Below are 16,227 nucleotides of genomic sequence, written 5' to 3'. Positions count from 1 at the left end.
GGTTGGGAGGCCACACACATAAAGCAGGGCCTCCTCCTCCAAGACCTAATGAAAGATCAGAAGAAAGGGAAGAGGAAAGGCTTCCAGAATTGCTTTTTTTTTTTTTTATTCCTCTTCCCTTTCCAAGTTGTTTTATAAAATGATGACCCATGCGAAAGGAGAATGGAACTGGCACACATACCCAATGCACACATGACAGAGAGAAATTCTTAAACGTCTGTGTATGGTTTACATTGAAGAAGTCAGTGTGGCGGATATCTATAACTCTAAGAGTAGGTTGTAAAATTTCTTCTTTGTTCTAGGACGGTAATGATTTTTATTTATAAAAAAAAATACAGCAAAGAGACACGAGCCTAATTGCAGTGCTATCTTGAATAAGCTTGCAATATACGTTTCCTTAATTACTTTGACTTTTCTGGATGCTAGTATGCGTATTTGGGGACTACTGAACTTGAAAAGGAAATCTCTCATCATGGTAAAGATAGCTCATCCCCAAGGCATGTGGAATGACTGACCACACTCATAACCTGGACGCCAGGGGAGTCACTCCCCAGCGTATTTTTGTAGCCAGGGATCATTTGATCCACACAATAGCAATGTGGAATCAAGAACTGAGATAGTTCGGAAAATCCAAGCAAACAGCAAAGCAAATGCCCTTCGACTCTGAGCTCAATTATGTCCACGTGGGATCAGAAAGCCTGCAGATGTAGGACATCTGGGGTCAATTTTCTGCTTTACTGTGATAATGTGGTGCTATGGTTTGTGGTTAATGGAGGTGTTTTATATTTCTTATTAAATGCATAATCATTTGTGTCAGTAAACTAGGATCTGGTTTCAATTCATCGAACCAGGATAATCTCTCTTTTTCTGATATGTGTGGTTTAAGGTTAGTAACTACATTTCATGTTACTGGTACAGTAGCAATAGAGATAAAGTGGATTTTTTAAATATTTATTTACTTATTATTTATGATAGACATAGAGAGGGAGAGAGGCAGAGACACAAGAGGAGGGAGAAGCAGGCTCCATGCCAGGAGCCTGACGCGGGACTCGATCCCGGGACTCCAGGATCGCAACCTGGGCCAAAGGCAGGCGCTAAAATAAAGTGGATTTTTTATTGAAGTATAGTTGACATACAATATAGTCTTAGTTTCAGGTGTACAGCACGGTGATTGGACATTTAGAGACATTATCAAATGAACACCGTGTAAGTCTGGCTACCATCTGTCCCCATACAAAGCCATTACAATATTAGCGACTATATTCTCTATGCTGTACTTTACATACCTGTGATTTATTTATTTTATAACTAGAAGTGCATACCCCCTAACCCCCTTAGCCAATTTCAGCCATCCTTTCCCCTGTCCTTCTGCACCAGCAACCAATGGTTTGTTCTCTGTATTTATGAGCCGTTTCTGCTTGGTTTTGTTTGCTCATCTATTTTGCTTTCTAAATTCCACAGTAAATGAAATCATGTGGTATTTGTCTTTCTTCGTCTGACTTATTTCACTTAATATAACACCCTCTAGGTCTGTCATGCTGTCACAAATGGCAAGATTTCATTCTTTTGTATGGTTGCATAATATTTCATTATATATCACCCATATTTTCTTTATCTGTTCATCTATTGATGGACACTTGGAATGTTTCCATGTCTTGGCTATTGTAAATAATACTTGAGTAAACATAAGGGTGTATATATATATAAAATATATATATAATATATATATATTTTTATATATATAATATATATAATATAATATATATATATAAATATATTATATATTTATATTATATATAATATATATATAATAAATATATATTATATATAAATATATATATTTTATATATATATATCTTTACAAACTGGTGCTTTCATTTTCTTCAGGTAAATAGCTGAAGTAGAATTGCTGGATCATGAATTTTTTTGAGGAATCTTCATACTGTTTTCCATAGTGGCTGCACCAATTCACATTTCCATCAACACTGTACAAAAGTTCCCCTTTTCTCTATAGCCTCAACAACACTTGTTATTTCTTGTCTTTTTGATTCTAACCATTCTAAATGCTGTGAAGTCATATCTCATTTTTGAGTTGTATTTCCCTGAGGATTAGCGATGTTGAGCATCTTTTCTCATGCATCTGTTGGCCATTTGTACATCTTCTTGGGAAAAACATCTATTCTGGTCCAGATCAAGCATTTAATAAAATCTTTATGCCAAGCATATCCTTACCCAAAGGATAAACACCTAGTAGAGCAATTTCTGGGTTGTAGGGTGGCTCTATTTTCAACTTTTTGAGAAAACTACATACTGTTTTCTGGAGTGGCTGTACCAGCCTGCATTCCCACCAGCAGTGTAAGAGGGCTCCCCTTTCTCTGCATCCTTGCCAACATTTGTTGTTTCCTGATTTGTTAGTTTTAGCCATCCTGACTAGTATGAGGTGGTATCTCATTATGGTTTTGATTTGTGTTTCCTGATGCCGAGTGATGTTGAGCACTTTTTCATGTGTCTGTTGACCATTTGTATGTTGTAATGAAGGAATTTTAAAAATAGGTTGCCATTAATTCAAATAAATAAAAGCCTCTCTACCATGAGTAAATAATAAATTAAAGACTGTACACAATGCCATATAATTTCAAATAAACACTAGATAGAATTTGCAAAGTGAAATATTTAACAGTTTAGGTACATGATCTCAAAAAATGGTGGTTGGTGTTTTCATTGTATTTTCCTGTATGAAAGTCAATAAAAATGAGAATTTCAAAACAATTAAAATCAAATCATGTCATTTTACATCATAAAATACTGGGATGCCTGAATGGCTCAACAGCTAAGCTCTGCCTTCAGCTCAGGGCATGATCCTGGAGACCCGAGATCGAGGCCTATATCGGGCTCCATGCATGGAGCCTACTTCTCCCTCTGCCTACGTCTCTGCCTCTTTCTCTCTGTGTCTCTAATGAATAAATAAATAAAGCTTAAAAAAATAGACCATAATACACTTTTTAGAAGCCACAGATTAATTATCTGCATCTCAGTTGATTTACTCCAGCATGTTTGCCTATAAATTTCAAAATTCCCTGTCAATGGTGCAATGAGATAATTTTGAACTGTGTTGAAAACTTTGAGATTTCTGGAGTTGGTTTTTAAAAGAAAACTGAAAAGGAGCTAGGAATGATTAATTATAAATTATCTCCTAGCATAATGACAGCATTTCTCCCAACACCTTTATTGGAAAGTTGATATAGTGAGCAATTTATAGGATTTTTCCCAAAAAATGAGTGTGCTTATAAGAGAGAGGTCAGAGAAAGAGAGTAAAAGAGAAACAGTGAGACAGACCACAGAGCAACTAAGAAAGATAATTTAGGTAAACAAAAGTTTTGGAGGGGGGTAGAATGTCTGAATGTGGAAGTCTCAACTAAGCCAAAAGGCTAATTAAAATCAAAATCTTAAATTAATCTATTTAACTTTCAGATATAACATAACTTTCACCTTCCTCCTTGACAATGTTTTTTGCTTTTTCTTTTTTTCCCAAAAAGCTATCAGGAAGCTTAACTCCCCATATTAGAGAGGAACACGATAGACCGAGTTCCTGAGGTTGTCACCAGTAACAACTGAACCTCTTGGATTGGATCCTAAATTTTGATTCCTGCTCATGGCAAGTTTGCAGAAGGCCTTGTCCCAACTAGTGGCTGTTACTAAAATGTATCAATTTAAGAGAGTTACTTTATTTGAGAGGGGGAAGCATGAATCCAAAGGTGAGGACCCCCAAAATCTATGCAGTGAGATTTGATCATCAAGGTTTATAAATTTAAACTATTTTCTTTTCAATTTAAATTCTTCTCTTAAAAAGCAATAGTAGTATCTTAAGCAGTGGAAAACTTAAACTTTCTGGTAGCTCTCTTAGGATCAAATTTAGATGGTCAAATAGAGTTTTCAGTACCTTAATGATAGTATTTGCTTGCAAAATTAACAAGTGGAGTTGTATTTTATTTTGCCATTTCATAGCATTCACGTGACCCTTTGCCTGAATCTTTCTTTGACCTTCAGGCACCCCATCTTTGAAACAGAGAATAATGCCTGCCTTACAGGAGCCTTATGAGGCTTAAATGAGATAATATAGTAAAGTACTTATTACAGCGTAGGCCAGTGTATTTTTTCCTCAACAAAGCTAGTACCTTCTGTGGCCTTTTTCATTTGTCCAATTTATCTTTGGGCAAGCACTACTTTAAATAACTCTTGTTTCTGGTTGGTCATAAACAGTGCTTTCTGTGTTACGTTGCAGAGCACAGGTGCTAAAGCACAGATATCATGTGGTTGAACTTGTGTAAGATCAAGTTGATACCCACAGCAACCACCTTCTCCTTGAACTCCTTTGAGCTGCTCAGTCTAATGCCCAGCTGACCCTTCTAAGGGTAGGAGTCAAAGTAAAACTTCTTTTTTTTAAAGATTTTATTTATTTACTCATGACAGAGAAAGAGAGAGACAGAGACATAGGCAGAGGGAGAAGCAGGCTCCCTGCAGGGAGCCTGATGTGGGACTCGATCCCGGGTCTCCAGGATCACGCCCTGAGCCGAAGGCAGACGCTCAACCGCTGAGCCACCCAGCCGTCCCTCAGAGTAAAACTTCTTAACCATATATGCCCTATTATGTGCAAGGTGGATTAATCTAATATAACAAAATTAACTGAAATTCTATATATTGTGGTAAGAATTAAAAATCATATAATTCCTATAAAACTGAACACTTCTTTGGTATATTTTTTGATAAACAAGTTTTTACAAATAAAATTCAAATTCCTCTAAATGACATTCAGGGGTCTTCAGAAGTCTACCCTCCCTACTTTTAGCTCGATCCTAGTCTTTCCTTCCAAATTTATCCACCCTCCAATTCAAGGCCACACTGCTGTTAGAGTTGTATTGTTTTGTTTTTTTGTGTCATTTTAATTTTTGCGGGGGGGGGGGGGGGGAGGTTTCGGATATTGTTTCCAGTGTGATGTAGATTATATTTTCCTTCCCTGGGAAAAATCAAACATCAGCCCCACCTCTATAGGAGCAAGAAAAACTGAGTTACATTTCTGGCTCTTCCTGTGAAGCACTGCTCCCCTAGGCTAGTCAGAGTAACAGTAACTGCTCTGGACACTTTGCTGGGTTATTAGCAGCAAACAAAGCAAACAAAGTTTGCAAGGACTTGAAACTAACATATTGCATTTATCATTATCATCACTTTACAAATTTAGTTGAATAAATGTTTTAAGCACTGTGGAGTTTGGGGAGCATCTGGGTGGCTCAATTAGTTAAGCGACTGACTCTTGGTTTCAGCTCAGATCAGGATCTTAGGGTGGTGAGATGGAGCCCTGCCTCATGCCCCACAATCAGCAGGGCGTCTGCTTGGGATTCACTCCCATCCCTCTCCCTCCCCTCTGTACCACCTCCATTCACTCTTTCAGCTCTCTCTTTCTCTCTCAAATAAATAAATAAGAAAGAAAGAAAGATCTTTTTTAAAAAAAAAAGAGTTGTGGAGTTTTTATGCAAGAAGAAATTCGAAGCATAATTTAAAAAAACGTGAGACACAAACTTGATAAACCTAAAATCATGGGATCTTTAAAAAGTTAGAGATAGATTGATTTTCATCAAATTTCTGAATAACAGCCAAAAAATATCTGCATCAATTATTTGAATGTTTAATATCATTAAATGTTAATGATGTTAATGTTAATTAATGAAATTAATGTTATTTTTTCCAAAATCAAGTCATCAATACTAACAGGACTCTTTGATTAATGGCACATACTACCCATCTATTTTATTATATTTATTCTATATAAATAATGAAACTTAAATAATCTACTCAAAATATTTTACGTTGACATAATTGCACACCTTTCAGTATTTTTCAGCTATAATTGTTGTATAATTGACAAAACTGTAAGCTATTTAAAGTGCACATCATGATGGTTTGATATAATATATGTTATGACAGAGGATTCCTCCCATTTGTCAATTAACACATCTGTCACCCAGCCTATTTATCTTTGTTATGTGTAAGAGAACATTTAAGTCTACTCTCTTAGCAAATTTCAATTATTTAATGTAGTATTATCAACTATAGTACCATGTTGTACATTAGATCCTCAGACTTTATTCATCTCATAGCCAAAAGTTTGTATCCCTTTACCAACCTCTCTATATCTTAAAAGTAAATTTCTGGTATCTTAGGAGTAAATTTCCTTCTATAGAAAAGAAAAGGCTACTTAATATCTTCAGATATTCCAGATACTATGACCATAGGATGAACTATTGTTTTATGTTCCACTAAGAAAAAAAAATGCTGTCAATTAACCCATCACACACTACTTTTTAAAAATCCTAATAATAGCGTCTCAGCATACCTCATACCCTAAGACTAAGATGTGATCAATTCTTATCTCTTGTCTTTAGAAAAAGTTATTTGAGCACTCCTTATTTTGCCTCTATATGATAAAGACTATCTTGTCATTGTAATGCATCCTCTTTGATTTGTGATGTTTTGGGGAAAAATAATTATTTACTATGATATAACATTAGCTTATCAGTTACAGTCAACTAAAATCCCTACCAATTGTTTGGTCTTTGGTATTTAAATAACTTAAAGCTAACATAAAATCTTGATGCAAATTTTCTCAAAACAGAAACTTTCTTAGTTGACGATCGCCACTGGAGAGAAAAATGCACCTGTGGAACACAACAGGGTAAGCCACTACTCTTCAAGGTGATTATAATACATACTCATTGTTATGAAGCAGAAAATTAGGCAGGGGGAAATTCCACCTGGAGAGCGGTATCTGCACTGAGCTGCTGTTTTTATGTGCCCTGTGCATCAGCTATCTACCTTGTTTTAGTAGAAGTATGTTTATGACAGAATTTTTAATATATCTTTTCTGAAGTGCAAACTCAACATCTCCCCAAGAAAAAAGTGTAGTAGTCTCTCTCTGTGACCTTGAAAAGTAGAATGCAGTATGAATAGTTGATCATATGAAATCCCATTAGCAAAAAGTGTTGAAAAGCTCAATAGGGCAGCCCAGGTGGCTCAGCGGTTTAGCACCGCCTTCAGCCCAGGGCATGATCCTGGAGACCCAGGATTGAGTCCCACGTCCAGCTCCCTGCATGGAGCCTGCTTCTCCCTCTGCCTGTGTCTCTGCCTCTCTCTCTGTCTCTCTCTCTCTCTCTGTGTCTCTCATGAATAAATAATTTTTTTTAAAAAAAGAATCAGTATAAATACTGATATCTAAAACAAATACATTTTGCTCCATGCTAGAATACATATTTTTCTTTATTCTAAGCCAATTGAGTGTGTAACTAGAATTGAAATTTTGGAATTATAGTTTCCTGTCAGAATTAGCTGTGGTAAAATGTGGGATTTTTTCATACATCAGAAATATCATGTGAATTAAAAAGACTTTAAAGAATGTATATTCTTTATTTATATCTCTAAATTTGTAACATCCCATATATTTTAACCTTGAAACAAAATACTGCTTAACAGAAACCAGAACTAGTCTTCATAATTTTAATTTTTCAGAATAGCCTCTTGAAAATGGAACATAACTGAATGAAAAGTATTTGCATGACACATAAAAGTGATTTGCAACGTATGGAAGAGCCAGAGCTTCTTTCTCAGGGCAATGAAGGCATTTCATGTGTCACTCTTTAGAAGGAGAACTTAATTATTGCCGGTTAATATTTATGAATGTCAACAACATGGAAAAATTGGAAAACATATCCCCACTTCAGGGCCAAGAAAGTTTTGATCTAGACTTGATATATAAGAAGGACAAACAAAAACCAGTGGGAAAACAATGGGTTGGATGGGGAATCATATGAGCAGAGACCAGGAGTGTAGTGCTCCTGCTTGGAGAAGATCTCTCCTGCCACCTCCACAGTTAATCCCTCATTAAACTCCGATGTTCTACTGACATTAACTCTTAGGACAGTTTATCCCTCTGTACTATCAGAGCTTGAATTCTCAAGGGTGACCATTCTAACCAGATTTTTGGTTTTCAGTTTCATAGTTGTGATCATTTATTGTTGACCTTAAATTAGACCAAGGAAGGGGTAGAGAAGACAAACAATTCACACAGTGCAATCTCCATTCAAATGAGATGGATGAATCTTGCTGTCCCTCTTGGGCAGAAGAACACACATGAATACCTTGCTCACAGCCAGATTGATGCACATGGCTCTTCCAAAATAAACAGAGCTAGATTCTTTGTTTGGCAACCGTCATATTCAGACTCACAATTACTTTTCTAAGGTATTCTTTTTTCACACAGGGATCAGAACTGAGCCTGAGAGGAACAGCTGGTCAGATCTTTTCATCTTTGGCCTAAGTCACAAACTTCCCACATTGATATTTGATTGAGAGGATGAGTAATGGGCATTGTTGCCTGGGGCTCAGTACTCAGATTGCAACCAGCAACACGGTCTCGTCTAGGACAGGGTGATGAGAGAAACAAATGGCAGCCTAGCATGTCTAATGTTGTACAAGCTTTCCCCTTGCCATAATTAAACATTTGGCAGGAGCTCAAAACTGAACTTAAAAGAAAATGAATTCATCAGTTCTGAATCAGGAACAACCATTTCTTCACACTACCACTGTTGCAATGTTGGGTTACTAAAATCTATGTTGATTTTTGTAAGGTCTATTATTTAAGGAAATAATGAAAGATCTCTCTGGAAGTGAGATCTAGAAAGAATTGTTCATGACTCTTTTCCCTGTAAAGAATTTTATCATTTTTTAAATAAGGATAGAGTAATAAAAGTAACATAAACATAAGTGTAGAACTGCATGGAAAATATAAATTATAATAATATATTTCACAAATTTAATATACGTAGACTTGAGCATATATTTCAATTTAAATTTTACTACAGATATAGACAAATGACATGTCACAAATCTTAGCGCAAATCCTATTTCTCAGAAATGGTTTTTTTTGCCAACCACCAGACAGAAATTCTGAGGTTAGTACATTCCACTCCATAATTTTTAAGTCATTACATTGCAGAAGGGTATTTATTTTGTTCAGTGACTGGTCCAACACTGTTCTCCAGCCTGTAATACAAGGAACTAATCATAGTAATCATTACTTCTGAAGATCTTATTGGGACATTTGACATACCAAATCAGATAAATTCCAAATGGAATAATATTTTACCCAAATCCAATAGGCTTTTTAAATATATCAAAAGAATGTAATTGAAAAAAAATCACTTATTCATGCATGCAACACAGATAATTTAATGCCTTCTATGTGGTCCAGGCGCTGGAGATATATTAAGGAGGAAGAGAGAAAGAGAGTGCTCCTCATTGAGTTTACAGTCTAGTTGGTGGTACTGAAAAAAGGAAGTAGACAATAACCATGTGGCTTCTAGGAAATATCCATTGGAGAGACTGGAAAAGACACATCTTCCATAGATATGGCAATTATAGGAGGGTTTCCTGAGAAGGTGAAATAAAAGAACTGAAGCATGGAAAGGCATTAACCATTGGAAGAATTCATGAAGGAGCATTTCAGGTGGAGGGAGCTCCAAGAACACTGTAACTGGAGGGTAGTAATCCCAGGAGAGGATGATGCAGAGTGGGGGGAGAAAAGACGGTAGGACAGTGAGGGGAAGATCTTTTACTTTGATGCAACGGCAAGTTATTGAAGAGTGTAATGCTGATGAGGGATATGACCAGGTTTGCCTTTGCAGATCACTGACACGAAGTGAAGTGGATGAAGAAAGCAAGCAGGAATATTAATTCGCATTATTATGATTCTAGTAAAACATTTTCTTCAAGTGATGAATCTACAAATCTCAAATTGAGTTCATAATACCATCCGTCAAATTTGTATAGTGCACATGGAGGAAGAAACAAGACACAAAACTCAATTCAGTAATTCAACATGATCACCATTAAAATAAGACAATGACAATACAGAGCAATGCCTGCTTCCCTCTACATTAAGAGAGGAGGAGTGGTTACCAGTGCTTATCCAGGGTACCTAATAGATCATTAATATTGCCCCCCAGTGACCTCCACTTTATGACTTGTCTTAAAAAATATCTAAAACACGAGCAGTCCAGAGGAACCTGAGAGAAGAAGCTATAAATTCTCCAGCCTGCTCCCAACTAAAGGAAGACCACAAGTGTAGCTGTAGCAAGAAACAGCTAATGCCAGAGCAAGTTTTTGTTTATTCATTTGTTTGCTTTTATTTATATATTTGGTTAATTAGCTTTTTTTTTTTTTTGGTTAATTAGCTTTAAAACAGAATTAAAGATACCACAAAACATTGCCATTAGGAGCTGAACTCAGAGTTGCAGAGACTGGGTGTCAACTCCTGCTCTGCCGCACACTTACTTAGGACCAGTAACTTCCCTGAGGGTCGACTTCCTCATTAGCAGAACTAATAGAATGGGAATGTGTTCGTTTTACAGATTAATTAAGATTACACATGTAGAGAACTTAGAAATACTGCCTGGTGTGAATAAGCATTCAACAACGAGCTTAAAAAACATAGAAACAAAAAATAGATAAAATTTTGTCCTGGGTTAATTAGCTCCCAATTAAATGAAACTTCATGAAGGTAGAAACCAGGATTGTTTTACATATATATTAGGCTTAGAACCCTAGGCCCAATACCAAGCTCAGCGCTCAGCATCAAGTAGCGATGCAATAAGTACCATTGAAGGCAGGAAGGGAGACAGATGGGAAGGAAGGAATTCAGGGAGAGAGGAGGGAGGGAGGGAGGGAGTTTCTAATAGAAAGTGAACTGTCCACCATTTGCTTTGACGTGGATGGAACTGGAGGGTATGATGCTGAGTGAAGTAAGTCAATTGGAGAAAGACAATCATCACATGGTTTCACTCATATGCGGAATTTAAGAAATAGTGAAAGATATTACAAGGGAAAGGAGGGGAACTGAGTGGGAAAAATTAGAGAGGGAGACAAACCATGAGAGACTCCTAACTCTGGGAAACAAACAAAGGGTTGCAGAAGGGGAGGTGGATGGGGGAATGGGGTAACTGGGTGCGGGCACTGAGGGCGCTTGATGGGATGAGCACTGGGTGTTATACCATATGTTAGGCAAATTGAACTTAAATGAAAAAAATGTAAAATTAATTAATTAATTAATTAATTAAAAGAAAGTGAACTATCTCTCCTGTTAAGAAAACAGGGATTGCTTCTACTCAAAACTAGTTGATATAAGACTGAAACATGCTGAAGATTTCTTGGAATTATATAGAACTAGAGCTGTGTGTGTGTGTGTGTGTGTGTGTGTGTGTGTGTGTGTGTTGCACTGAGGATATTGCATTTATGTATAGATTGCATTCTAGGGTTTGATTTCAACTTCCAAAATATGCCTCTAGTTTGCCCACCCGTCTCCATTTCCACTGCTCTCATCCTAGCCTAAACCATAGACATCTCCCATCTGAACTACTGCTCTCTTCTGTGTGTGCCAAGAGCATAATAACTCCTTCCAGCCACAGGAACTTTCAGCTTCTGTGTGTTCTATGGAGAGTACTCTTCCCCTGAGCCCTTTCCCATCACTCAGGCTTCAGCGGAAAGGTCACGAATTCAGGGTGCCCTTTCTTGGACCAACCCATCTAAGTAGAATCCCTTTAATTTTGATGACAGCACCAGATGTACATTCTTTTTTCTACTTATCAAAATCTATAATAACTTAATTTAACTGTTGTTTTTCCTAAAATGAATGAAAAATGAATGAATGGGGCACCTGGGGGGCTCAATCAGTTAAGCAGCTGCCTTTGGCTCAGGTATGATCTCAGGGTCCTGGGATCGAGGCTCATGTTGGGCTTCCTGCTCAGTGGAAAGTCTGCTTCTCCCTCTTCCTCTGCCCCTCCCCCCTACTTGTTCTCTCCCTCTCTTTCTCAAATAAATAAATAAAATCATTTTTTAAAAAAAGAATGAATGAGTGAATCTATTTCAGATTTGACTATGCCACAGTTACTCTGAACTAGACAATAATTTATTGAAGCTAAACACTACTGAACTTTCTTCTTTCTAAAGACTTAAAGTCTACGGTGGGACCTACAGATTGAAGTTAAGCACATATTTTTCCAAACAGCATGTTAGAGAGCACCTGTTATGCAAGCTGCAGGAAAGTCATCTGCCTAACACAAGAGTAAATACGGTAATTTCCATCTCTTACTCTTTCCATTCTTTGGTAGGCATCTGCTAGCATGGCATGCATATTGAAGTCCCAATTCAGGAATGAAAATCTGAAACCAAGCTATCTGCTTTTGTGTACTCTGGCACTGCGTCATTTAAAATAATCCAAGAATGAAAATATGAGCTAAGCTGTTTGCTTTTTTAAACATTGAACGTGTCAATCCTGAAATTCCACTGGACAGGCATTTACTCTCCACAAAGGTAAGAGCTCCTGTTGACCTTGAATTATTCAGATGTCTAGCAATACAACACCCTTCAATATGTAGTCACTCTAAACAAATAGAATTTGGACCAAACTACCTCATAATCATGATCAATTATAACTCATCAAATAACATAGAGATTAAAAGTTTTTAGGAGAACGTTTAAGATCTGAGCCTTCGAAACCACCACACCCTTAGTTTGAGTGCAAGCTATTGCACTTACAAGCCATTTACCTTTGGGAAAATTACTTTCCCCATGTAGACCCTCGTTTCCTTGGTGATAAAATGAGAATAATAAAATATTTCATAAGATCTTGTTAGGGCTAAATATGATAGGGCATGTAGAATATATACTATTGTAACTTTCTTAATACATTAATATTCTTATTATTATTTGGCTTTTTGAGTTCAAATGGATCTTATGGGTCCTTGAGTCCAAACTTCAGTGAAGTTTCAAGAATCTTCAATTTACAAGTGGTCATCCAGACTCTTCTTGAATGAGTCCCACGAGCCACTAATTGCTCACTAAATTACAAAGTAGATTATTCTATTTTCCTCAACTCAAATTATTTGCAAATAATTGATGCTACTTTCTTGTCACATTGAGTCCTAATTCTGCTTGTTAGAGTGAACAGAGTTAGATTAAACCATCAGCCTGTAGGTATCCCTTCAAATCTTTCAAAATGGCTATTGCACTTTTCTTCTCTCACCTCCACTGCACTATCCAAGTCTTCAGATTAAGCTAAACATCTCCAGTTCTTCACGTGACACAGTGTCATTCTCCTGATCCCTCTCATCTGAACATATGCCACTTTGTCAATATTCTTCTTAACAACAACTGCACAAAATACTTTCGAAATTTGTCCGACGAGAGCAGTGACCAGAAGTACAATTCTATTCCTTTTCCTGGATGCTACATTTCTTTTAATGCAGCATAAGAATGCCTTAGCTTTTTTGGCTCACACCTTTGGATCATAGTGAGCATGTTTTCAATTAAATATCCAAGTCTTTTTCATGTGAATTCCTGTTAAGCCAGTTCTCCCTGCATCCCGTATTAATATCAGCCCAGAGTTCCAGTCTGATGAAATCTTTTTGAATCCTGAATCTTTCTTTGAACATATCAACTATCACTTCCAGCTTTGTGTCAACAGCAAATGTGGTCAGCTTGCCTTTTGTGTCTTCATTTATATTGTTAATAAGGCTATCAAATAGAATTTGGCCACGGAAAGAACCCTTTGATCGCTCTGGAGATGTTCCTCCAAGTTGAAATCAGATTAATATTCTTTGCATACAGTTAATTCAGCCCTTTGTGAATCTCCCTAATTACAGTGTTGACTATTCTTACCTGTAAGCATTCTGCTGTTAGAAGTGTGATGTCATGGAACAATGTAACTGGGCTCAAATCCTTGCTTTGTTACCTACTACCTGTGTGATATTGGGCCACTTATTTAACCTCTCTGGACTCCTCTTTTTTGTCACTAGGCTAATTCCATGATGAATTGTGTCATATTGATCGATGGGTCTCAAATAGCCAGTATACTTCAGGCACATTCTTAGTAAATTTGCAACGTAAAATAAATTAATGAATGAATAAATAAATGAACAATGATTAAATCAAATCCCTTATTTAAATCAAGATACATGTTTATGTTATTTCTCTGATCTATTTGTCTAGTCCACTTATGAAAACATGATAGTAAATGAGATTAGTAAAGTATTATTTTTCTTAAATGACTCATTGCTAATTTCTAACATCACTATAGTCTTTATTGTTTATTGAGATATGATTTACATATTATAAAATTCACCCTTTTAGAGTGTACTATCTGGTAGCTTTTAGTATATGTACAGAGTTGTGCAAGCCCCAGAATCTAATTTCAGAACATTTTCATCACCCAGAAAAAAAATTCAGACCAATTAGCAGTCACTCCCCATTTCCTTTTAAACCTTCATTTACTTTGTATTTCTGCAGATTTGCCTATTCTGAACATTTTGTATAAATAGAACCATTTAATAGTTTGTCTTCTATGACTGTATTCTGTTACTTAGCATAATTTTTTCAATCTTCATCCAAGTTGTAGCATGTGTCATTATTTCATTTGGTTTTAGTGCCAAATAATATTGTAGAGATGTACCATGTATTATTTATCTACTCATCAGTTGACAGACATGTCAGATGTTTCCACTTTGGGGCTACTATAAATAATGCTGCTATGAGCATTTGCATGCAAATTTTTGTATGGACATATGTCTTCATTTCTCTTGGATGTGTACATGAGTAGAATTGATGAGTCACAGGGTTACTCTGTTTAATCTGTTTTGAAGAGTTGTTTTCAAAGGCAGTTGTGCCATTTTACATTCTCACCACAGTTGGAGAAGGTTCCAATTTATCCCCATTTTAGCCAGCACTTGTTATTTTTCAACTCTTTTATTATAGCCCTTTTATTGGTGTGTAGTGGTATTTCATTGCGGTTTTGATTTGCATTTCAATAATGACTAATGCTGTTGAGCATCTTTTCATGTACCAGCACCATTTGTTAAAAAGACTATTCTTTCTGCATTGAATGTTCTTGGGACCCTTGTTGAAAATCAATTGACTGTAAATGTGAGGTTTATTCATGTACTTTCAATTTTCTTCCTGTGCTCTATATTATGCTTATACCACTACAGTGTAGTAAGGTTTGAAATTTGGTAAGTGTGAGTCCTTCATCTTTGTTCTTTTTTAAACTATCTAGGTTTCTTTCATTTCTATCCGAATTTTTGGATCAGCTTGTCCATTTCTGGAAAAAAAAAAAAAGAAAGGCAGCTGGAATTGCACTATGTAGATCAATTTGAGAAATATTGCCATCTTAAATTAACAATATCAAATCTTTCAATCCATGAACATAGGATGTCTTTCCATTTATTAAGTCTTTAATTTCTTTCAGTAATGTTTTGTAGCTATCAGAGTATAAATCTTGAACTCCTTTTTTTGATTTTATTTGTAACAATTTTATAATTGTTGATAATATTGAAATGGAATTTTTAAAAATTTTATTTCAGATTGTTCACTGCTAGTGTATAGAAATATAACTTATTTTTGCATACTGTATGTTGAAACCTTGTTGAATTTGTTTATTAACTCTGTTTTTCTTTTGTATTTTCCTAGGATTTTTCCATATGATGTCCTCTACAATTAATTGCAGATAGTTTTACTCCTTTCCATTTTGAATACTCCTTCTTTCCCCTTTTTATAATTATACTAGCTAAATCGCAAGTACAACATTGAATTGTATGTTGAATGCTGACATGGTGAGAGTAGGTGTATTTGCTCTGTTCCTGATTTGGGGGAAAGTTTTCAGTTTTTTACCAGTAAGTATATTACTAGCTGTGGGTTTTTGTAGATAGTATCTATCAAGTTGCAGAAGTTTCCTTCTAATTCTGATTTGTTGAATGTTATTTTATCATAAAAGGGTATCAGATTTTGTCAAATGCTTTTCTGCATCTATTGATATGATCATGTAGATTTTGTCCTTTATTCTTTTATTATGATGTATTACATTGATTGATTTTAATATGTTGAAATAATCTTGCATCCTAGGATAAATTCCACTTAGTCATGGAATAAGTCATGAATCCTTTTTTCAAAAAATGTGGTTGGATCCAGTTTGCTAGTAACTCAATGAACCAATACTTTCTAAGGGGCCAAAGGATGATATTACAAAATCATGCATGGGTAAACAATCTATTCAAAATACAAGATAGGCCATGAATTTTAATGTAACAGAGTGTGAAAAGCTATTAGTATGGTTTAAGATTCTTCACTGAAGCT

This window comes from Canis lupus, chromosome 29 (assembly GCF_011100685.1).
Source record: "Canis lupus familiaris isolate Mischka breed German Shepherd chromosome 29, alternate assembly UU_Cfam_GSD_1.0, whole genome shotgun sequence".
Lineage (NCBI taxonomy): Eukaryota > Metazoa > Chordata > Mammalia > Carnivora > Canidae > Canis > Canis lupus.
The sequence above is the reverse complement of the archived record's forward strand: the minus strand, read 5'-3'. Positions refer to the sequence as shown.